The following is a 24,387-nucleotide window of genomic DNA, read 5'->3' as shown; positions in this document are numbered from 1 at the left end:
AACAGGGTTTGTAAACATTTTCAACTATGAAAGAATGCACAGTGTGGATGGGTGCAGTGTAAACCCAGCACTTTTGGAGGCCGAGGCAGGCAGATTACTTGAGGTCAGGAGTTCAAGACCTGCCTGACCAATATGGTGAAACCCTGTCTCTACTAAAATTACAAAAATTAGCCAGGTGTGATGGCATGTGCCTGTAATCCCAGCTACTCAGGAAGCTCAGGAGAATCACTTAAACCTGGGAGGTGGAGGTTGCATTGAGCCAACATCGTGCCATTGCACTCCAGCCTGGGCAATAAGAGCAAGACTTGATCTAAAAACAAACAAACAAACAAACAAACAAACAAAATGTGTGGTGTTAAAGAAAACTATACCTACCTATTCAATTGAAAATTGCTAATTTAAATTCAGCACGATTATTTGTAACTACAAAAAATACTACAAAAACATATGCATTCCCTGTATAGAAATTACTTCTATAAGCATTTAGTGTATCTCTGAATGTTGTGTTAAGAAACATCCATCCAGTTTATGAAGAACAACTTGTGACAAAACACAAGATAATTTATTTGGATGAATTACAATAGGAATGCATGACTAAATCATCAGCTTATCTCTTTATCTGATTTTTGTGGATTCAAGTCACTCCAGAACAATCTAGCAGAAAGAATCTGCTGTAAAAGAAAATGCCAAAAATACCCTTATTGAACAGTATACTAGTCAAATATACTCCACTTGGCTTGAAATTTAAGTATTTTGAATGTATTGGTTTTACCAAGACAGACGCTTCATTTAAGACAAAATCACAGTATTAGTGAGTTTAATCTTTTCTTGTCATTATCGACTTGGATTTTTTCATTGGAAAAATATTGTATATTGTCATTCTTTTGTTGTTAATAATATGAAAAAGTAGAATGATGAGGTATAACAGGTATTGAATTCAAAGCCACATAATAAGAAATCATACTGAGAATAACATAATAGAGAACAGATGAAATGTAGTTAGACTTTTCATTTTCCTAAGAAACAAATTTAAAATCTGCTGTATTTTAGAAAAATCCTTGACTGAAGCATTCAAAATGACAAAGGACACCTTTTTGTTTTTAACCTTGTTCCATAATAAGATGAAGACAAGGAGATACTTGATAAAAATAAGGAGCAGTAAATTCAGAACAAATCGAGGTAAATAATGCCTTATGAATGTGTATAGTCAACCTGTGAAATTCATTGACCGAAGAGGTCATTGAGTCAAATACTATGGTTGAATTTAAAAAACAGCTGGGTAATTTTATGACCACTAATAGCTTTGGGAGCTCTTTTCAGCAAGCAGATAATGATAAGGGTAATCAAATCTCTTGTTTCAGGATGTAAGTTACCAATGTGAGGTTGTTCAGTTTCATGCCTTACTTTTGTCCTCTGGATACTTCTCATAAACACCCACCTTCAGGGAAGTACAATGATGGACACAAATGTTGTTATTCAGCACTTTTATGCTGACATTTATAGATGCCTGTGTGTTCTTTCACCTTCGTCTGAGGTATCAGCCTCTGAAACATAGGAGCTAGTATAACTGGTTTGGGAAATAATGTCCTAAATAATGATAATCAAGATAATCATTTATGCTTTTAGTGAGTTCCGTAGACTATTCTCACAATTTCTGAATTTATGAAACCAAAATAATTAGAAAGTTAGCAATAATTATATTTCAGGGGAAGGGAGCTCAACAGTGTTAATTTTGTATACTATTACATGAAGTGGTATCAGTAAAGTTATGATTTTTTAACCATTCTAAATGCATCACAAATTTTAAAACAACGTTCATTGAGTGTTAAACTGTGTTTCACATTTTACTATTAATTGGATTACACTACCCCATAAGTCTAATCATTGTGCCAGATTAACCCTTTTTTATTTTTAATCAAGGTCAAAATTCCAATTTTATTATTTGAATCACTATTTTTCCAAAATAGAAAACTTTAGAAAAACACAAAACACAAAACCACTTGTGATCTTAAAATACAGGACAACTATTACTATATGAGTATATATCTGCCAATATGCAATCATTTATTTATTTTTTGCTAGTTTGGATGTATAAAGTTGGGAATATGCTATATACTATTCTGTAACATTCTTTTAATTACAGTTGTTCATGAATAATTTTCTATGTAATTAAATATTTTTGAAGCCTATTATCATATTAATATACTCTAATTTATTTTACCAATGTGTTTTTGGACAATTTGGTTGTCTGTAGGTTTTTACTACCAAAAATCTAAAGATGTGTGATTATTTATTATTTGTTGGTTCAAAGTAAATGCACCTTATTTTTAAGTGTTTTGATTGATACTGCCAAATCATTTTTCAGAAAAAAATTTCATTATTTTACACACTTATTATCAGTTTATGACAGTATAATTTCCTTCACATAAACAATGGAAAAAAATATACACATGCGTGTGTGTGGTGTGTGTATGTGTGTGTGTGTGTGTGTGTGTGTATGTAACCTTTAATATTATGACCATATAAAAAGAGGAATCTCATTAGTAATTAAATTTTCACACCTTTGATCATTTGCAGTTTTAATACTTTTTCATAAGTTTATTAATCATTGTATTTATTTTTTGGTGAATTGCCAATTCATTTTATTTTGCTACTTTAAAAATGTGGATGTTTAACATTTTTCTTGTATATGGACATTCTGTTTTTATTAAGGATATTAAAAACTGTCAGTATATATTTCTCACTTTTTTGTTTAGTTTTGATTTTATTTATAACTTATTAAATAAGAATTTTATATTTTTGTATAGCCATAGCAATGAATTTATCATTAACCAGTTTGCCATTTCTTCATATGAAGATATATCTATTCTATTAATATTTATCTCTACTTTCTTCTGATATTAGGTAAAATAGAGTAAGGTGATGCTGCTTTTTTCTTCAATACATATTTCCATATAAGTATATTTTTCTTCCCTTGCTGGTTTAAATAATATTTTATTGTGTATCATATTAATACCAATAATTAAACTGACCTCTGAAATTTCTGTTGATTTCTTATTGATTCCTGCATTTATTATAAAATATTTAATTTTATGTTGTATTTAAATGTTTGGGAAAAAATTCTTTCAATTTTTATTTTTCTTAAAATATTCAAATCAATCAATTTGTTTCTTAGTAAAACTTGGTCCTTTTATTTATTTTTAGAATGAATTAAGAAACAAATTATTTTAAATTATTCTCATAATACTTCATCTTGTTAATTTTTGACTACATACACTAAGGTAGCTGTTTTATATAATTTAATAAATTTTATAGGTATATCTTATTATTACTGCACATTTCTGATGTTTATTACTGGATGTCTTGTATTTTTGTATGACTACAAATAAAATGCATTTCTCCTGTATTTTCTCATTGGATAGTAGAGGAGTAGAGGTATATAGAGAAATTCTTGATTTTAGTTTATTTTAAAATAACTTCTTTTCATTAGTGATTGAAATCTAAATAATTTTAAATGTGTTTTATGAATATTATAGGCATCATGTACTATCATCTGAATACATATATCCATATTTATGATACATATGATGCTGTAAGCATACATATTTGAATACATTTAGATGATACTATATATACACACATGTGTATATTTACACACACACATACACACACACACACACACACACACACACACACACACATGCTTTTTTTTTTTTTTTTGAACAGTTTTACCTTCATACCAAAGTTAATACAGCAGAAACCACAGGGTTTCTCTGTGCCCTCTAACCCTGCTATCAACATCCTGTTCTAGAGTGGTACACTTGTTAACAAGTGATGAATTTACCCTGTTATATCATTATCACTCAAAGTCCACAGTTTACATTAAGGGGTTCATTCTTAGTGTTTTACAGTCTGTGGGTGTTGACAAATGTATAATGACATGTATCACCACTGTAATATTATTCAGAGTAGTTTCACTACACTAAAAATCATCTATGTTCTGCCTATTTATACTTCTCTCCCCTACAGCCCCTGGCAACCACTGATGTCTTTTCTGTCTTCACAGATTTGTCTTTCTCAGACGTAGTTGGAATCACGTATTATTTAGCCTTTTCAATTTGACGTCTTTCACTAGTAATGAGTGAAAGTTTCCTCCATATCTTCTCATGCCTTAAGAGCTCATTTCTTTTCACCACTAAATAAAATTCCATCATGAGGATGTTCCATAGTTTATGTATCTATTCACCTATTAAAGGAAATCTTGCTTTCTTTCAAGTTTTGGCAATTATAAATAAAAGTGCTATAAGCCTGCAAGTTTTTGTGTGGACAAAAGTTTTCAGCTCATTTGAATAATACTAAAACACACAGTGGCTAGATCACTAGTAACAATTTATTTTTAGCAGTACATGAAAAGTGTCCTCCAAAGTGGCTGTACCATTTTGGTTTCTCACCAGCAATGAATGAGACTTCCTGTTGCTGTACATCTTAATTAGCATTTGGTTTTGTCAGTGTTTGAATTTTGACCACTGTAATGGTATGTGGTAGCATCTCATTGTTACTTTAATCTACACTACCCTAGTGGCCTATGATATTGAGCATCTTTTCATATATTTATTTGCTACCTGTATATTTTCTTTGGTAAGGCGTCTGTTTGGATCTTTTTTCCCCATTTTTAAAGCAGGTAGTTTGTTTCATACTGTTAAGTTTTAAGAGTTCTTTGTGTATTTTAAATGAAAATCCTTTATAAGACACAATTTTTGTAAATATTTCTTTCCAGTCTATGGCTTGTCTTCTTGTTCCCTTAACAATGGCTTTAGCAGAGCAGAAGGTTTTAATTTCAATAAAGTTCAGCTTTTTCATGACTACTTTCATGGATAGTGCCTTTAGGGTTGTATCTAAAAAGTCATTACCATATTCAATATTATCTTGATATTCTATATTATCTTCAACAAGTTTTATAGTTCTGCATTTTACACCTGTGTTTTATAATTCATTTTGAGTTAATTTTTGTGAAAGGTGTAAGGTCTATGTTTATAGTCACTTTTTTGCAATGAGAAGTTCCTGTTTCCAATATTTTTTTTAAAAGACTCTTTTCACCACTATGTTACCATTGTTCTTTTGCCAAAGATCAGTTGACTATATCTGTGTGGGTTTATTTTGGGGCTATCTATTCTGTTCCACATTTAATCTATTTGTCTATTTTTAAGCAATATTACACTGCCTTTAATACAGTGAATACATAGTAAGTCTTGATGTTGAGTAGTGTCAATCCTTCAACTTGGCTTTTTTGTTTCATTACTGTGTTGGTTATTCTGACTCTTTTACCTCTCCCTATAAACATTAGAATTGATTTGTTGATATTCAAAAAATAACTTGCTGACATTTTGATGGTGATGATGTTGAATCTATAGGTCAAGTGAAGATGTGATATTGTGACAATATTGAGACTTCCTGTCTGATTAGTTTCATCACAGTTTGTAGTTTTTCTCATACAGATTCTCTTCATATTTCTTTTGGCTTAACCCCTAAGTATTTAATTTCTGGGGGTGTTAATATGAATTGTATTGTGTTTTAAACTTAAGATTTCAATTACTCATCACTGGTATGTAACAAAGAGATTGAATTTTGTATATTAACCTCATATCCTGAAACTTTCATGTAATTCTTTTCTTATTTTCTTATTCTAATATTGTGTCTATTATTCTGAATATGCTACATAGCCAATTATGTCAACTGTGAACAAAGGCAGTTTTACTTTCTTTTCCCAATTTGTATACCTTGTCTCTTTTTTTTAAAATATTTTTTAAAATTTTAAGTTTCATAGGTATTTATTAGGTGTACATACTTATGGCATACATGAATTGTTTCATTACAGGCATGTAATGTGAAACAAGCACATCAGGAAGAATGGATTATCCATCCCCTCAAATATGTATCCATTGAGTTGCAAAAATTCAATTACACTTCTTATTTTAAAATGTACAGTTATTTTGAGAAGTGTCTATTCATATCCTTTGCCCATTTTTTCTTTCTTCTGATAGGGTTTTCTTTTTCTTGTAAATTTGTTTAAGTTTCTTGTAGGTTCTTGATATTAGCCCTTTGTCAGATGGATAGATTGCAAAAAATTTCTCTCATTCTGTAGGTGGCCTGTTGACTCTGATACTAGTTTATTTTGCTGTGTAGCAACACTTTTGTTTAATTAGATACCATTTGTCAATTCTGCTTTTGTTGCCAATGCTTTTGGTGTTTTAGTCATGAATTCCTTGCCCATGCCTATGTCCTGAATGGTATTGCCTAGGTTTTATTCTAGGGATTTATGGTTTTAGGTCTTATGTTTAAGTCTTTAATCCATCTAGAGTGAATTTTTATATAAGGTGTAAGGAAGGGGTCCAGTTTCAGTTTTCTGCATATGGCTAGTCAGTTCTCATACCATCGATTACGTAAGGAATACTTTCCCCACTGCTTGTTTTTGTCAGGTATGTCAAAGATCAGATGGTTGTTGATATGTGTTGTTATTTCTGAGGCCTCTGTTCTGTTCCATTGGTCTATATATCTGTTTTAGTACCAGTACCATGCTGTTTAGGTTACTGTAACCTTGCAGTGTAGTTTGAAGTCGGGTAGTATGATACCCCCAGCTTTCTTCTTTTTGTTTCCTTAAAGTGGTTCATTTTATGTCTGTGAAGAAAGTGAATGGTGGCTTGTTGGGGATAGTATTGAATCTATACATTACTGTGGGCAGTATGTTCATTTTCATGATATTGATTCTTCCTATCCATTAGAGCATGAAATGATTTTTCATTGTTTATGTCCTCTCTCATTTCCTTGAGCAGTAGTTTGTAATTATCTTTGAAGAGGTCCTTGACATCCCTTGTAAGTTGTATTCGTAGGTATGTTATTCTCTTTGTAGCAATTGTGAATGGGAGTTCACTCATGTTTTGGCTCTCTATTATTGATATATATGAATGCTTGTGATTTGTGCACATTGATTTTGTATCCTGACACTTTGCTGAAGTTGCTTATCAGTTTAAGGAGTTTTTGGGATGAGACACTGGGGTTTTCTAAATACACAATCATGTCATCTGCAAACAGAGACAATTTGACTTCCTCTCTTCCCATTGAAATACCCATTTTTTTTTTCTCTTGCCTGATTGCCATGGCCAGAACTTCTAGTACTATGTTGAATAGGAGTGGTAAGAGAAGTCATCCTTGTCTGGTGAACAGTTTTCAGAGGGAATGCTTCCAGCTTTTGCCAATTCAGTATGCCATTGGCTGTGGGTTTGTCATAAATGGCTTATTGAGACATGTTCCATCAATACCTAGTATATTGAGTGAGTTTAGCATGAGGGTGTGTTGAATTTTATTGAAGGCCTTTTCTGCATCTATTGAGTAGTTAGTAGTCTTGGGAGGATATGTGTGTTCAGGAATTTATCTAGAATTTTTAAAATTTTTTCTAGATTTTCTGGTTTTTCTCATTTGCACTGTTTATGTGACAGATTCCATTTATGGATTTGTGTAATTTTAGCCAGCCTTGCATCTCAGGGATGAAGCCAACTTGATCATAGTGGATAGGCTTTTTGACATGCTGCTGGATATGATTTGCTAGTATTTTATTGATTTTTTTTCAGCAATGTTCAGCGATATTGGGCTGAAATTGTGTGTGTGTGTGTGTGTGTGTGTCTCACAGGTTTTTGAATCAGGATGATACTGGACTCATAAAACGAGTTAGGAAGAAGTTCCTCTAACTCTGTTGTTTGGAATAGTTTCAAAAGGAATGGTACCAGCTCCTCTTTGTACCTCTGGTAGAATTTGTCTGTGAATCCATCTGGTCCTGGGCTTTCTTTTGGTTGGTAGGTTATTAATTACTAGAGCAATTTCAGAATTTGTTATTGGTCTATTCAGGGATTCAAATTCTTCCTGGTTTAGCCTTGGTAGGGTATATGTATTCAGGAATTTATCCATTTTTTCCTAGATTTTTCTAGTTTATTTGCATAGAGGTGTTTATAGTATTCTCTGATGGTAGTTAGTATTTCTGGGGGATCAGTGGTGATATTCCCTTTATAATTTTTATTGTGTCTATTTGAGTCTTCTCTCCCTCTCTCTTTGTTCTTTATTAATGTGATTAGTGGTCTATTTTGTTGATGCTTTTTAAAAAACAGCTCCTGGATTCATTGATTTTTCAATGGTTTTTCGTGTCTCGATCTCCTTCAGTTCTGCTCTGATTTTAGTTTTTTCTTCTCTTCTGCTAGCTTTTGTATTTGTTTGCTCTTGCTTCTCTAGTTCTTTTAATTGTGATGGTAACGTGTAGATTTTAGATCTTTCCTGGTTTCCTCTGTGGGCATACAGAACTATAGATTTCTCTCTAAACATTGCTTAGCTGTGTTCCAGAGATTCTGGCACATTGTGTCTTTGTACTCATTGGTTTCAAAAAAACGTATTTATTTCTTCCTTTATTTTGTTATGTACCCAGTAGTCATTCAGGAGCAGGTTGTTCCGTTTCCATGTAGTTGTGTGGTTTTGAGTGAGTTTCTTAATTCTGAGTTCTAATTTGATTGCACTGTGGTCTGAGAGACTGTTTGCTATAACTTCTGTTCTTTTGCATTTACTAAGGATTGTTTTACTTCCAATTATGTGGTGAATATTAGAAGAAGTTCTGTTTGTTGCTTAGTAGCATGTATATTCTGTTGATTGGGGGTGGAGAGTTCTGTAGATGTCTATTAGGTCTTATTGGTCCAGAGCTGAGTTCATGTCCTGAATATCCTTGTTAATTTTCTGTCCCATTGATCTAATATTGACTGTGGGGTGATAAAAGCTACCAGTATTATTGTATAGGACTTAGGTCTCTAAGAACTTGTTTTATGAGTTTGGGTGCTCCTGTATTGGGTGCATATATATGTCGATCTCTTTGAACTTTACAGGACTCTAAGAACTTGCTTTAGGAGTCTGGGTGCTCCTGTATTGGGTGTATCTATATTTGGGATACTTTGCTCTTCCTTTACCATTATGCAATGCCATTCTTTGTCCTTTATAATTTTTATTGTTTTAAAGTATGTTTTATCAGAGAATAGATTGGAACCCCTGCTTTCTTTTCCCTTTCCATTTATTTGGTAAATATTCCTCCATACCTTTATTTTGAGCCTATATGTGTCTTTGCAGCTGAGATGAGTCTTCTGAATATAGCAAACCAATGGGTCCTGACTGTCTAATTTGCCAGAATGTGTCTTTGAATTGGGCCATTTAACTCATTTACATTTAAGGTTAGTATTGTTATGTGTGAGTTTTATCTTGTTTTAATGATGCTAGCTGGTTATTTTGCACATTAGTTGATGCAGTATTGATGGTGTTTACATTTTGGTATATTTTTGCAGTGGCTGATACCAGTTTTTTCTTTTCATATTTAGTGGTTTCTTAAGGAGATCTTATAAGGCACACCTGGTGGTGACAGAATCCCTCAGCATTTGCTTGTATGTGAAGAATTTTATTTCTCTTTCACTTCAGAAGCTTAGTTTGGCTGGATATGAAATTCTGAGTTGAACATTCTTTTCTTTAAGAATGTTGAATATTGGCCCCCACTTCTGGTATGTAGGATTTCTGTTGAGAGATCTGCTGTTAGTCTGATGGGCTTCCCTTTGTGGTAACCTGACCTTTCTCTCTGGTTGCCCTTAATATTTTTTCCTTCATTGCACCCTTGGTGAATCAGACAATTATGTGTCTTGGGGTCACTCTTCTCGAGGAGTATCTTAGTGGTTTTCTCTGTATTTCCTAAATTTCAATATTGGCCTGTCTTGCTAGGTTGAGCAAGTTCTCCTGGATAATATCTTGAAGGGTGTTTTCCAACTTAATTCCATTCTCCCTGTCACTTTCAGGTACAGCAATCAAATGTAGGTTTGGTCTTTTCTCATAGTAGCATATTTCTTGGAGGCTTTGTTTGTTCCTTTTCATTCTTTTTTCTATAATCTTGCCTTCATGCTTTATTTCATTAAGTTGATCTTCAGTCTCTGAGGTCCTTTCTTCCACTTGATTAATTTATCTATTGATATTTGTGTATGCTTCACGAAGTACTTGTGCTGTGTTTTTCAGCTCCATCAAGTCATTTATGTTATTCTCTGAACTGGGTATCCTAGTTAGCTGTGTCTGTAACCTTTTATCAAGATTCTTAGCTTCCTTGAACTGGGTTAGACCATGTTTCTTTAGCTTGGAAGAGTTTGTTATTGCCCACCTTCTGAAGCCTGCTTCTGACAATTAGTCAAACTCATTCTCTGTTCCCTTTTGTTCCCTTGCTGGTGAAGAGTTGCGATCCTTTTCAGGAGAAGAAGCATTCTGGTTTTAGGGATTTTCAGCATTTTTGTGCTGGGTTTTCCTCATCTTTCTGGATTTATCTACTTTTGGTCTTTGATGTTGATGAACTTTGGAAGGGGTTTTTGTGTATGTGTGCTTTTTGTTGATATTGATGCTATTCCTTTGTGTTTGTTAGTTTTTCTTCTAACAGGCAGACTCTTCTTCTGCAGGTCTGCTAGAGTTTGCTGGAGGTCCACCCCAGACTTTTTGTCTGGGTATCACCAGCAGAAGCTGGAGATCAGCAAAGATGGCTACCTGCTCCTTTCTCTGGGAGCTTCATCCCAGAGGGCACCTGCCAGATATCAGCTGGAGATCTCGTGTATGACATGTCTATTGAACCCTGATGGGAGCTCTCTCCCAGTCAGGAGGTATGGGGATCAGGGGCCCACTTGAGGAGGCACTCTGTCCCCTAACAGAGTTGAGCACCTTTCATAGGCCTTTTTGCCTCTTGTATATCTTATGAGAAACGTACATTCATATATTTTGCCCATCTTTTGATTGGATTATTAGATTTTACTATAGAGCTGTTTCAGTGCCCTATATATTCTGTTTATTTATATTTTTTTTTGTCAGATGGGTAGTTTGAAAATATTTTTTCCTATTCTGTGGGTTTTCTCTTCAATTTATCGATTGTGTCCTTTGCAGTGCAGAAGCTTTTTAGCTTTATGTGATCCAATTTGTCCATCTTTACTTAGGTTGCCTGTGTTTGTGAGGTATTGCTCAAAAAATTTTGGCCCAGATCAATGTCCTGAAGGATTTTAAAAATAGTTTCTCTTAGTAGTTTCATAGTTTGAGATCCTAGATTTAAGTCTTTAATTCATTTTTATTTGATTTTTGATTATGCTGAGAAATAGATGTCTAGTTTCATTCTTCTGCATATGAATATTCCATTTTCCCAATATCATTTATTGAAGAGACTCTTTTTCCCAGTGTATATTCTTGGTACATTTGTCAAAAATCAGTTCACTATAAGTGTGTGGGTTTTTTTGTGGGTTCTCTATTCTGTTTCATTAGTCTATGCATCTGTTTTTATGCAAGTACCATGCTATTTTGATTACTGTAGCTCTGTAGTATAATTTGAAGTCTGGTAATATTTTTCTCCAGGTTTGCTCTGTTTGCTCAGAAAAACTGATTATTTTGAGTCTTTTATGTATCACATAAATTTGAGGATTGTTTTTTCTATTTCTGCACATAATGTCATTGCTATTTTTGTAAGGATTGCATTGAATCTGTAAATTTCTCTCGGGAATATGGACATTTTAACAATATTCACTCTTCCAGTCTGTGAACATTAAATATTTTTCCATTTGTTGGTATCATCTTCAATTTCTTTCAGGAGTGTTTTATAGTTTTCACTATAGAGATCTTTCACTTATTTTGTTAAGTGCTAGGTATTTAAGTTTATGTGTGACTCTTGTAAATGGGATTCACTTTTAATTTCTCTTTCACATTGTTCACTATTGGCAGATAGAAATGCTACTGATTTTTGTATGTTGATTTCGTATCATCAAAATTTATTGAATATGTTTATCAGTCCTAACATTTTTTCTTGTAGAGTCTTTAGGATTTTCCAAATAGAAGATCACAGCATCTGCAAACAAGAATAACTTGACTTGTTGTCCTCCAATTTGAATGCCCTTTATATCTTTCTCTTCTCTGGCTGCTCTCACTAAGATCTCCATTAGTATGTTGAATAAAAGTGGTGACAGTGAACATCTTTGTTATAGTCCAGATTTTTGAGGAAATGCTTTCAATCTTCCCACATTCAGTATAATCCTAGCTATTGACCTGTCATATATTGTTTTTATTATATTGAGGTATATTTAATCTACCCTCAAGTTTTCCAGAGTTTTTTTCAGTAAGGGAGGTTGAATTTTATTAAATGCTTTTTAAACATTAATTGATATGATTTTATTGTTTTTATCCTTCATTCTGTTGATATAATGTATCATATTGATTCACTTGCCAATGTTGAAACTCCCTTGTGTCCCAGGGATAAATCCCAGTTGTTCATGATTAGCGATCTTTCTAATGTATTGTTGAATTAAGTTTGCTATTTTGTTAAGGATGTTTGCATCAATAGTCATCAGAGATATTGGTCTGTAGTTTTCATTTTTTGGTGTGTCTGTCTGGTTTTAGTATTAAGGTAATATTGGCCTTGTAGAATTAGTTTGGAAATATTTCCTCCTCTTATCTTTTCTGGAATAGTTTGAATGGAAATTATATTAGTTCTTAAATGTTTGGTAGAATTTAGCAGTGAAGCCATCAGGTCCTGGAATTTTCTTTGTGGGAGATTTTTTATTATAGCCTCAATCTCATTATTTGTTATTGGTCTGTTCAGGTTTTTTATTTCTTCCTGGGTCAATCTTGGTATATTGTATGTATCTAGAAATTTGTTCATTTCTTCTAGATTTCCCAATTTATTGTCATGTAATTGCTAATAGTCGTCACTAATCACCCTTTGAATTTCTGCAGGATCCGTTTTTAATTTTTAATTTAAAACATTTTAAATTAAAATGTCTAATTTTTAATTTCTAATTTTATGTCTTTAAACCTTCTCTTTATGTAGTTAATCTGGTTAAAATTTGTAAATTTTGTTTAACTTCCAAAAAACACACTTTTTGTTTCATTGACCTTTGGATTGCATTCTTCATTTCAGATTCATTTATTTCTGTTCTTATCTTTATTATTTCTTCTACTAATTTTGGGTTTTGTTTGCTCTTGCTTTTCTTGTCCTTTAAGATGAATCATTACACTGTTTATTTAAAGTTTTCTCTCATTTTTGATGTAGGCACTTATAAATCTCCCTTTTACTACTACTTTTGCTCTATCTCACCAGTTTTGGTATGTTGTGTTTTCATTATCATTTGATTTAAGAAATTTTTCTTTTTTTCTTTTTCTTAATTTATTTATTGTCCCACTGGTCATTTGGGAGAATATTGTTTAATGTCTATGTATTTTTATAGTTTCCACAATTCCTCTTCTTAGTATTTTTTAGTTTTATATCATTGTGGTCAAGGAAGATGCTTGATATTATCTCAATTTTTTGAATGTTTTAAGTCATTCTTTGTGACTTAACATATGGTTTATTCTTGAGAATAATCCATGTGCTGAGAAAAACAATGTGTTTCTCTGAACCTCTTAGATGAACTGTTTTGTCAATATATATTCAATCCATTTGGTCTATAGTGTAGATTAAGTCTGATATTTCTCTGTTGATTTTCTGTCTGGAAGAGCTGTCCAATACTGAAAGTGGGGTGTTGAAGTCTCCAGATAATATTGTATTTGGGTCTGCCTCTCTCATTAGCTCTAACATTTCCTTTATGTAACTGGGTGTTACATTCAATATTATTGTTGATTAGTAAGGTCTTACTCCTGCCATTTTGGTATTTGTTTTCTGGTTCTTTTGTGGTGTTCTCTTCCTGCTTTCTTTCTTATATTCCTGTCTTCTTCCAATGAAGATACTTTTCTCTGGTGGCACAATAAAGCATCTTGCTTTTTAAATGTTTTTTAATTTTTCTTTATTCATTATATGTTTTTTGGTTTAAGATTGCCATGAGGCTTGGAAATACTATCTTATAACCCATTGTTTTAACCTGATAGCAACCTAACTCTATTTACAAACAAACAAACAAAAAAGACTAATAAAAAATCACCTTAACTATTTCTCCTTACTTTTTAACTTTTTGTTATATCTATTTATATTTTATTGTACTATGTCTTGAAAGTTCTTGTAATTACTATTTTTGATTTGCTTATTGTTTACCTACTTAGGATGACAGTAGTTTACACATTACAGTTACAGTGTTATAATATACTGTATTTTTCTGTGTACCTACTATTATCAGTGAGTTTATACCTTTAGTGATTGTTTTTTTCTCATTAATGTCATTTTCTTTCTTACTGAATTATTCCCTTTAGTATTTCTTGTAGTTCTGCTCTGATATTGATGGAGTTCCTCAGTTTTTTTTTTGTCTGGAAAAGTCCTTATTTTTTCTTCATACTTGAAGGATATTTTTATGAGATACACTATTTCAGGATAAGCTTTTTTCCATCAGCACTTTAAATATGTCATGGCACCTTTTCCTGGCCATCTGTAAGCTTTCCACCAAAAAGCCTGCTGCTAGGTGTATTGGAGCTCCATTGTTTGTTATATGTTTCTTTTCTCTTGCTATTTTTAGGATTCTTTCCTTATCCTTGGCTTTGTTAGTTTGATTCTTAAATGTCTTGTTGTAGGTTCCTCTGGGTTAAATCTTAGTGTTGTATAAACCTGTTGTGCTTGGAATGTTGGTATCTTTTTCTAGGTTTGGAAAATCCTGTGTTATTATCCTTTAGAATAAACTTTCTACTCCTATCTCTTTATGTACCTCCTCTTGAAGGACGAAATCTCTTAGATTTGACATTTTGATGCCACTTTCTATATGTTGTAGGCATGCTTCATTGTTTTTTATCCTTTTTTTCTTTTGTCTCCTCTGACTGTGTATTTTCAAATAGCCTGTCTTCAAGCTCAATAATTCTTTCTTCTGCTTGATCTATTCTGCTGTAAATGACTTTGACACATTCTTTAGTATTCTGATTGCATTTTTTTAGCTCTGGAATTTCTACTTTATTCTTTTGAATTATATTAATTTCTTTTTTAGATTTGTCTGATAGAATTATAAATACCTTTTCTGTATTAATTTTTAACTCCTTTAGTTTCCTCAACACAGCTATTTTGAATTCTCTGTCTGAAAGGTTATATATCTGTTTCTCCAAGAGTGGTCCCTGGTGACTTATTTAGTTCATTTGGCAAGTTCATGTTTTCCTGGATGTTGTTGATACTAATAGATGTACTTAGGTGTCTGGAATTTAAGAGTCAGGTATTTATTGTGATCTTTATCTGTGATCTTTCTGGGCTTATTTTTAGGAGTTTTTTCTTTGAAAGGCTTTCCAGATATTTGAAAGCACTTGGATGTATTAAACTAAGCTGAATCTGCTTTAGGAGGCACCTCAGGCCCAGTGATGCTGTGGTTCTTGCAGACTCATAGAGTTATCATCTTGTTGGTCTTGTACAAAATTGAAGAGAATTCTCTGATCAGCAGGCAGTGACTCTTGTTCTCATCTCTTATTTTCTCCCAAAAATAAAGAGTTCTTATTCTAATCTTAGTAGGAAATCTTCTAGTTTCTTCCCATTATATATGATGTTAGAGAATAAAATACCTAGGAATACAACTTACAAGGGATGTGAAGGACTGCTTCAAGAGAACTACAAACCACTGCTCAAGGAAATAAGATAGGACACAAACAAATGGAAAAACATTCCATGTTCATGGATAGGATGAATAAATATTGTGAAAATGGCCATGCTGCCCAAAGTAATATACAGATTCAATGCTATTCCCATCAAGCTACTTTTGACTTTCTAAACAGAATTAGAAAAAAACTACTTTAAATTTCATATGGATTCAATGTTATCCCCATCAACCTACCATTGACTCTCTTCACAGAATTAGAAAAAAACTACTTTAAATTTCACATGGAACCAAATAAGAGCCTTTATAGCTAAGCCAATACTAAGCAAAAAGAACAAAGCTGAAGGTGTCACACTACTTAACTTCAAACTATACGAGGCTACAGTAACCAAATCATCATGGTACTGGTACCAAAACAGATATATGGACCAATGACACAGAACAGAGGCCTCAAAAATAACACCACTCATCTACAACCATCTGATATTTGACAAATCTGACAAAAATAAACAATGGGGAAGGATTTCCTATTTAATAAATGGTGTTGGGAAAACTGGCTAGCCATATGCAGAAAACTGAAACTGGCTGACTTCCTTATTCAAGTCACTCCTTCTGCAGGAGCTGCTGAGAACCAGGAATCAAAAAGGGCCTGTCTGGCCAAAGCAATCCTAAGCAAAAAGAACAAATCTAGAGCCTACACTAGAGTACAAATCACACTACTTGACTTTGAACTATACTACAAGGTAGTTGAGCAGTGAGAACACATGGACACAGGGAAAGGAACATCACACTTGGAGCTCGGGAAGGGACAGAATTAGGAGAAATACCTAATGTAGATGGTGAGTTGATGGGTGCAGCAAACTACCGTGGCATGTGTATACCTATGTAACAAACCTGCATGTTCTGCACATGTATCCCAGAACTTAAAGTATAATAATAATTTTTAAAATCTCTCCCAACATACATTAAACTATCTCTGTTTGCAGATAGTTTGATTTGATTAAGATAAAACCCCATAGTTTCTTCCCCAAAGCTCCTAGATTTGCAAAAGCTTTTAGCAGTGTTTCAAGATACAAAATTTTTGTACGAAAATCAATGGCATTTTTATGCACCAACAACATCCAAGCTTATAGCTAACTCAAGAATGCCATCCCACTCACAATAACTATAAAGAAAAAAAAAAACCTAGAAGAAATATAGCTAACCAGGGATGTGACATATCCTTACAATGCATGTGCACTGATCATTGCTAATCCTTAGGACTTAATATATGCAAGGCACTGTGTTAAGGACTCCAGATAGATTATTTAGTTCTATAAGTGGATACAAATAGTGATCAAATAAGGAAAACAAAGTACATAGAGGCAGTCTTCCCAATGCCAAGCCCCTTGTAAAAAGGTAGACCTAGAATCAAACCATGGCACTCTGACTCCAGAACACATGTTCTTACCACTACACATAAACTATCACACACACACACACACACACACACACACAGAGAGAGAGAGAGAGAGAGAGAGAGAGAGAGAGAGAGAGAGACTGAGAGAGAGAGTGTGTTACAGGAGAAAAAAGTATAAAACTAACCAAGACAGGAAGACTTACCCAGAGCCCTGTCTGTCTCTAACTAAAGAATGTTTGTCAACTCCAACTTGCCATTATTCACCAATAACCATCTTTGTCCAAAAAGAGTGGCAGTGGCTCTCTGAGAGGGTGCCAGGAAAGATAACCCATATAGAGTTTATAGAGTTTAGTTGCAGATAATGCATTCTAGTCAGTAAATTTAATGATTCAGTCATTGGATGTGTCCTGAGCAAATACTTTTTATTAACTACACTAAAAATGTTTACTTCAAATAGGCCAAGTAGAACATTTTATCATGTGGCTGTTGAAATGATGCCCATACAGAGATGCACAGCTCTGCTAGTTATCTGGTATGAAACTCCCAATTCTCCCTAACATGGATGAATAAGAGTGGCTACATTCAGACATCTAAAGTACGTAACTAAGTTGTATTATTTGGATATTTGAAGCCCAGACGTCAGATCACAATTTTTCTGGTAACTGGAAGGGATAAAATTTTATATATATGATAAAATTTACAACTGCTAAACAAATCTCTCAAATTGAATTTGAGTTTAAATAACTCTTACATCATTTTCCTGGGAAGACCAAGTTATTAAAAACTTGCCAGCCAGGAAGACCTTGGTAGACAAAAATGTCTCTCGTAAGTTAGAAAAATTATGTTTTCACCCTATTGCCTGGCTCAAAAATTATATTAAATTACCTACAAAATGTTTAGAACCACTTATGTAATGACTCATTTCTCCATTTTAAATCTCTGCAAGAAAATTATTTGAAAATATTTTTAAAGGAAGGTATTTTTCCTTTAATTTAGATTTATCTTTTTTATTTTAGCATAGTAAATATGAATCTCAATAAGATTTTGAAGTTGTCTTTTCTGAAAGAAGAGGCTTTTTGGGTTGTTTTTTAAGCAGATGATGATGGAGGAATGGACATCCCTTTACCTGATTTAGTAATATATTTTTTTCATTCATTCAGGAGATTTTTATTGAAGAACTTTTATATTATAGTCCTTAGAGATACAGAGGTGAGTAGAGTCAACATATTTCCTTCACTTATTGAGCTTACATTCTAAGGAGCAAAATATATCTTAAGCAAATGTATATATTTTTATTACATTACTGTACATACCATAAAGGCAAAGCACAAGATGTTTTTGATGTCAATAGAGACTGATCTAAACTGATCAGTGCGATGAAGTGTAATAAAAGGCTTTTCTAAGGAAGGAATATTCAGAACAAACTACAAAAAATAAGTATCTAAGTGCCAAAAATGGGAGGAGCAGTCAGGGTATAGGAAAACAGTACGTGCAGTGATGAAGAAGGCTAGCTGGCACCCAAAGAGATCAGTGATGCTGGGGCACAGAAAGGAAGGGAGAAAGTGATGAGGGAAGAAAACGGTGGGCAGGTAGCCCCACATCACAATTTACATAGAGTTATTAGTGATCCAAAAGTGAATTTTAAAAAGTTAATCTTTGAGTTAAAGACCGCCTGATGATCTTAGAAGCAAAAGTAATACACTATTCATCCACTGACTATAAGTAAAAATTATTGTCCTTTTAGGTTCCATTTCTATTTTACTTCTGCTCATGCTAGGATTAAACTTGGAACAGAATAGAAAATTTAGATCCTTTGTTATGTTTTTGAACTTTGTTATGTTTTTGAACAGGTCAATTTATATAAAGTACTTGAGGTGACCTAGCAAATGATACACTTGTCAACTGATAAAGTTGTAGACATATTTCTTACAATAAAAGGGATTAAAATTAGAGGGCTAAAACCTTTTGAAATAAGTACAAGTTTGCCAGAATACCAGTTACAAGGGTTTGGAAATAGTATTAAGAGTAGGTTAAAGAAATACAGATATTTAAAGTAGGATGCACCAGTAGGCTTTAAGATTTCAGCATTTATTTTTCATTAAAGAATATTTAAGAAACAAAGGTAGAAAATGAATCTAACCACAAAACTAGCTTTAACTTTACTTTTGTCCTGAGAGCGTAACAAATGGCTCAAATTGCATTAATCTGTCCAGCTTATGAAAATGTGCTTGAACTTTTATTCCATCAAGATTAGGTATTATTCTAAGTAATCCAAAACCCTTTTAGGCTTGGCACTGGGCAAAAGGGAAACATATTAAAACATTGATTTATTGAAAATGTACTGAGTTCCTACCATGTGTTGATTATTTCTAGTTGGCTATAGCTATGGATAAAAGACAGTTTCTACCTCTAACACATTTTGGGAAGACTTATGTTTCCTATATGTAAAATATAAAAGATGACAGGATATAACAAATGCAATATTAAAATGCTATACTAGATCACAAGAAGATAAGCTCAATAGAAAATAAAAATGAACTAGCAAAGCCTCACTGAGTGCATGGCATCAAAATCACCATTAAATAAAGCATTGAAAAATTAATAATAATGTCAAACCATCTAAGAGGAGCTGACTTTGTTGACTGTCATGCCCCTGGCTCTATGCTGAGTTTTGTACGCATTTCACCATTCATGCCTCACAGGAATAATTTGAAATGAGATTATTATACCCATTTTACTGTTGAAAAACTTAAGGGCCAGAGACATAAAGCAAACTTATCTTAGGTGATAGGAAGTACATTTGAATTCAGGTATTTCTTAGAATAAAGCTTGCCCATTCTTTATTTTGCATCTCAGTGAGAGGGTCCAGCAAATAACAAAGATACAGAAAGTTCATATCATATTCTGAAAGACCAGTATTCTTATTTGGCAATGTAGAGTACAGATAAAAACACAGTGCTCTTTACAGCTGGAAAAATAAGCTAAAGCTAAATTTTTGAGAGCTTTGAATGCAAAGCTATGAAATTGAACTGTATTTCATAGATAATAGGGGAAATTACAAAATCTCTGATTAGAAGAGTAATATAATGAATGGAGCATTTACTAGGATTAGTCTAGCTTGTTATGAAAAGAGAATTCAAGCAGAAAGAGAACAGAGAAAGTAAAGAGATCAAGATCACTTCAATTGTCCAGGAGAATGATACTCAAAGGGCAAGTTTACGGTGGTGGCAATGGGAATAACAGGAGAAAAATATACATGAGAGACGAGGGGAAAAATAAAAGAGAAATAGAAGTGAGCAGCTTTGAAAGATTTTTAATTCAGAAACTCATTATTTTTTAATGTTTTGGAGACATAAAAGGCTTCTAAGCACAGAAAAAAAAAAGAAAAAGAAAAAAAAAATCATCTTCAAGAGTTTTCCAATCTAAAGATTTTCAATTTACAGGGTAGTCCACTTTTCTTTGGGGGGAAATGCCGAATGCTGTACATGCTGGGTTTGTGCTGGGCTACCTCATTATTGCTTCAGCCTTTGTGCCTTGCATTTTCAGATGGATGGCTTTTTCCATCATACATCATCACCATGACAGCACAGGGATGATCTACTGCTGCAAGGGCTGTAGCCCTGATGATGTGGACGGTAGTAATAACACAGCCTACTCAGGGGAAGAAAAGGCAGTGTTTTTTTTTTTTTTTTCTTAAAGGTAAACTGAAACGGTGGAAAGGGGAAAAGTAAACTAAAAAATTAAACACTGTCTTTCCAAAAATTCAAAAATAACAACTGTAATGTTGGCAAGTACCAGTATAATACAGCAGACAGCATGGAAAAATAGAATGCTTTGGATAATGCTAAAGTTCACCCTGGGCACTGCAGACATAGAAATCAATTTTAAGATTAAAAAACTGAATTGGTAATTTTGACCCACACTGTGATTGAATTATGTGGGTCTTGGGTGTTAATTAGAGTCGCATGCCCATCAAGTAAAATCCTTGGGAACGTCTGAGGTAAAAATACCATTTAAACACATTTTTACATGAAAGGGAAGACCCTGAATCTGACATGGGAAAATTATCTTTCTAAAATTGTCTTCCTCTTAGTTTTTATTTTTCAGGCCTTGAGAACATTCTGTCCTGATTTTTTTATTAATAAATTAAATATTTTTGTAGCAATCAAGATGAACACTAATAAGAAAAATTAATAGTAATGGTCTCAATTTTTTATTTGAAATATTGACAAAAGTCAGATTAATATTTTAGAAGAAGGCTGAGCTCTTTACTTCAGTATCCCTACATATCTTCTAAGCAGATTCATCTCTCCCTTAGCTAAACATTCTGGATTACTTTATTTTCAGATTTACAGCTGTGGCTTGTAAAGTTTCTCTTCCCTCCCTTATACACAGATCAATTCCCCCTGGGTACAGGTATCTTAATCATATAATCATTTGGGTTGGAAGGACCTATGCTGAGGCACTAATCTATCCCTGTGAATCACAGCAGGATTGATTTTATTATTGCTAAGTCATTCCTGATCGATGCGTATGGGGATTCAGCCTTGAATCTCTCCAATGACAACAAATCCACAGTATCCCCTGGCAGCTGGTGCCATTCCCAAATATTCATATTGTTATAAAGTTAGTCCTTATCTTTAACTGAATTTTCCCTTCTGGAATTGAAGCCTATTACTTCCTGTTCTGTCCTCATTGACTAATGAGAATTGGTCCCTCTGCTCTTTATAACATACCTTAACGAATTTGCAGACAGTTATGTCTCTCCCCAGTCTTCTTTTCTCCAGACAGAACATGCTCACTTGCCTTAACCTTTCCACATAGGCCTTATTTTCTAAGCCCTTTATCATCTTTGTGGCTCTCCTCTGAACTCTCTCTATTATGTCTATGTCTTTTTTGAAATGTGATGCTACAGCCTAAATGCAGCGTTTCACTGGAGGCCAAAACCACAGAAGGGAGAGCAGAAAAATAGCTTTTTGCTACTCTGCGTGAAACTTACATTAACTACTTTACTGCCATTTAGTAGAACTAGCAGAAATTGAATTGTATGTATGTAGAATCTCACCAATGTCCTGTTAAATGCATAAGCTCAGGTAATAACAAATCTGTTAGCACTTGCTTGTATGGTTTCTTGAATAGGTCTTTGATGACAAACCCAAGCTTCTCTAAACTTGAATTCTTTTCAATACCCATCTGCCCTTTCACTAACAACATCAGTAATAAACAGTAACAAAATGCTCAGTAGATTAAAGGTTTTAATTGTCATTCACTTGTAGCATACCTCTTAGTTATGCCTGTATATACACAGAATTGAAGAACCAAAAAAATAAACCACATGAGAAAATGGGTAAAACAAAACAAAGAACTACATATTTTTAAATGACAAAATGTTTAAGTTTACACTTTTCATCTGGCTATGTATATATCATGCAGAGGTAGGCATTTTAAAAAACAAATTGATAAAATTACAATTTCCCCCAAGTATCACTGTATGAAACAATAGCAGAATTCACAGAATCCTGAAAGAAGTCTTAAAATAACCCTCTTAATAAATATTTAATAAAATTTTAAACCCATAGAGATACGGTGAAATGCTTAAGATTGACTTTTAAGATCAATTTATTATTTAATTTCTTTAAAAAATGTAATCATATGCCTGCTAAGTTTCAGTGGCAGATCTTAGCATAAGAAACACAAAATCAAATATAAGGTATGTCTTACCCTTAAACAGTTAGTTGAAGTTTCAGAACAAGAATCTGTATCTCCTGACTCTCACAATTTATATTTTTCTGTTACAAAACTTATTTTTCATCATTCCTATGGCATTACATTCCTTTCAAACTATTAGAAGATTAGATTGCCAATGCTAAAATTCCAAATAAACAATTTCTCAGTTATATCTGAAGATAATCAGTTGCAAAAGATAGTTGAACTTTGGAAGCTGTTAATAATTATGTACTTCCACTACAATCAAAAGACTAAATCTCATTTGGGGGCATATAGTTCAGTCTTTCTATAGATTTAGGGCTGTGCATGTAGAGTCAAATTATTTAGTATGACTTTATAGTCTAGTGTGTGCTCTGTAATTTATGCCTGGTAGTTATAACTGTCAAAACTATTTTTTGAGGGAGTATGGGATAAGAAGGGAAATCCATACTATAAAATTAATGTGCATACATAAAACCCAGGGATTTTGCAAAAATACAGATTATAATCAAGAAGGTATGGTAAGGGCTTGAAATTCTGCATTTCTAAGAGGTTTGTAGGTGATAACAATGCTGCTGATCCCCAGATCACATTTAAAATATCAAGGTTTTAGAGAGAATTACTTCAACATCTATTTTACTGGGCCGAATTCCAACCAGTGAAAGTATCAATGCCCTGAGTCAAAGTAACTAGAAGCATACACTACCTTCAGAGGCCTTTCAAAGGTATTCACATGATATCTTTTCTAGCTTAATATATGGCTTCAAAATTGTAGCTAAATAGGGAGTATGAATAAAATGTGGCTGTTATTACATTTGCCTTAAGAGAAAACTAAAATAGTACATATATATATATACCTTTTCCTTATCCATGTTCAATAAACCAGATACAAGAAAGCTTAACTGAGTTAATGATTGGCTCATTCAGGATTTAATTAGGATAATTTTTATATATCCCATGATGAAGCTAGTTATTGATATATATTTTAAATGCATTGCTAAGTCTTATAATTCTTGTTCTTATTACTTTTAATTTTAATGATTTTGTTCGCTTGTAAGGTACTTTTTATGTAATTCATTATCTTTGTTTTTAAAATGAGAAACAAAACAGTCAATGTGGTCAATGCAGTCAACAAACCATTCAGTTGGGTGAAAAAACGGATTAATATAATCTCCCATTTTCTCAATTTCAAAGGCTTTTCCTAAGTTTGTAAGTTGATTTAAATTATTATCTATCCAGGGGACACTGATACAAAAGAAAGTGCTGTTTTCTGGAGCAAGATACTCATGTAAAGATTGGATTGCGTTCTCCTAAAAGAATTTCCCAAAATGCCGAATTTCTTTTCATTTGTCTTCTTCTTTGTCAAATATAATGATAGGAGTAAGAGATTTATTTTAGTTTTAGTAAAAAAAAAAATGGCCATTTAAAAATTGTTCTGTAAAGAGTTGAACTTACTGAGAAAATATATATTTATTATGGAAGAATAATTTGAATTTTAATAATACAGGTTTTGGCTTCACAGACACTAAGGGCTTCAACTCTAAAGGCAAATAGAATCCTGGCAATTTTCTCACATATCCAAACGTTGGGATACAGAAACATCTGCAAAAGAGCTAATGAGTTTAACTATAGGAAGTAAATTCTAATGCCTATTGCTCATTTCATTAATTATGTTAGACAATTTTATAGACTATGAACTAAATCTTTGGATAGTTT

This window comes from Saimiri boliviensis, chromosome 3 (assembly GCF_048565385.1).
Source record: "Saimiri boliviensis isolate mSaiBol1 chromosome 3, mSaiBol1.pri, whole genome shotgun sequence".
NCBI classification, from domain to species: Eukaryota; Metazoa; Chordata; class Mammalia; order Primates; family Cebidae; genus Saimiri; species Saimiri boliviensis.
The sequence above is the reverse complement of the archived record's forward strand: the minus strand, read 5'-3'. Positions refer to the sequence as shown.